At 39.7% G+C, this 1,928-nt stretch overlaps 1 protein-coding gene across 1 annotated transcript in view; it reads right to left on the bottom strand.

Moving 5' to 3' along the window:
- Window positions 1-346: 346 nt before the first annotated feature.
- Window positions 347-1,928, bottom strand: part of ptprr (protein tyrosine phosphatase receptor type R) — a 29,660-nt gene continuing 28,078 nt past the window's right edge. The window contains exon 16 of the mRNA XM_061030006.1: window positions 347-1,928. This exon is cut by the window's right edge and continues 2,210 nt beyond it. The gene's annotated coding sequence lies outside the window, so the exon portion shown is untranslated.

Raw genomic sequence — 1,928 nt, forward strand, 5'->3', positions numbered from 1 at the left:
AGAGACAACAGGAGTCAGAGTTTGATGTCCCGTGTTTATGTACAGATTATAGGTCACATTATATTGGTAGAGTAGATAAAGAGGTTACAGCACTACTCAGTGGCTAATGTTCTGGACTATTACAACATTCAAGTTGATTAGTAATACAGAGAAAAACCACGTACACTTAGTATCATCAGGCGTTCTCTGAATGAGCTGCACATGTTTAAAGGGACGCTAACATTTTACACCAAGACGCTTTATAATCCTAAACTTTGATTTCAGAATTTAAAGAAGTAACTCATGAGCAGGTTTAAGACTTTAAGTTTTACCGTGTCTATACTTTCCTAATAAATAAATTAAAAAAAACGTACTTTGGTGCTGGTCACTATGGCGATCATCAGGGGAAGTTCTCCTGAACAAACCGCTCTCAAAAAAACAAAAACATTTATTCAGTTTTAATTTTTCTACATATAGTAAGTTTTTTTATAGGAAAGATCGTATTTAAATTACGCCTACGATATCGGTGTAAAATATTGTCCTGATGAAAAGTGCGATCCTGAACACGGTGATTTAAGGACGTTAAGTTGGTCTAAAAGGTCACATGTCTAATGAAGTATAAATGTGTAGCGTCCCTTTAAGCGGCATCAATAACAACAACAGAGTACAGGACGTGAACCAACCGACGGACACAATACTACGTCAGAGGCAGTGTGTGTGTACCCGCCGCTGCAGAGGGCGTGGAGGCCGGGCTCGCCAAAGACTCGATATCAAACTTTAATGATGAACTCGTTGAAGACGGCGATGGACGCGTTTGTAAATCCGGTTGGTCCCAGGAGGCGTGTAGACACGGAGACACGCCCCTTTGATTGTATCACAAGAAGAGGAATGAATAAAAAATAAATCTGCTACATAGAAAAAAGAAGAAGAGTCTTCAAAGTTTCTCTCGGTCATCGTCCGTCATCGACCACCGGGCGGTCCCGATGTTTTAGCAGCGAGAGCTCCGAGCTTGAGGTCCATGACTCAAAAGCACTTTGACGTTTACTGCACGACGTGTTCTCACTCACACCAAGAGATGTTTGTTCTTCATTACTGGCATTACTGCAGACACCTCACATCTCCAAAACCAGACAACGAGCCAAAACACAACTTTCTTATTATTTATCTTATTAAATTTATCATCAACATTAAGTCTTTTGTAGACTTCTAAAGAAATCAAGTTTCCACGTTTAAAGGCTTTATATGTGATTTTTTTGATCCAGCAGATGTCGCCCTTGAGCACCAGCATGAAACCAAAACAACTGGCGCTGCATTGTTGTGTTAGCATGCTAATGCTAGCGATCTTTATTATGCTCGTATCTTCACACTGCATGTAAATTTACCTGAAATGAGCGTGATCTAGAAACACAGTTAAGCAGTGAGTACAGTATGTTATTCTTCTTTTCTCTAGTCCCTCAATTAAACAACTTTTATACACGAGGGGAGGAGTCAGCCGGCCGTCCGGGCGATGTAAACAAACTGAAGATAGGACTCTGAAAACTCTGAAAACATCACAGACAGTGGGACTCGGGTGTTACACCCATTGTAGACAGTCATGACTCACAGTTATTTTCAGAGGAGATACTTGATTTCTATTGAAGTGTGAAAAATCACAAATAAAGACATTAAGTCGTAAGTTTAGCTCTGATTTGTCTTCTTCATGTTTTCTCTCCATCATTAAGAAAAGGACATGTAAACAGTCGGATGTCCGTTTGTGTCTAAACTAAATTTCCAGCTCCTGATACGTTGACGGTTTAGAGATGGTGAGGCTTCACTGAGGACGCCTTAATGCGAGCAGACAAACGGTGAACAGCTTCTGAACACATCAAAAACATGTAAAAACGGTATAAAAATAAACTCATTATTACTTTGATACACCAATATTTCTCACTCACTAGCTAGCATAAATT

The sequence above is a fragment of the Labrus mixtus genome, chromosome 22, assembly GCF_963584025.1.
Source record: "Labrus mixtus chromosome 22, fLabMix1.1, whole genome shotgun sequence".
Lineage (NCBI taxonomy): Eukaryota > Metazoa > Chordata > Actinopteri > Labriformes > Labridae > Labrus > Labrus mixtus.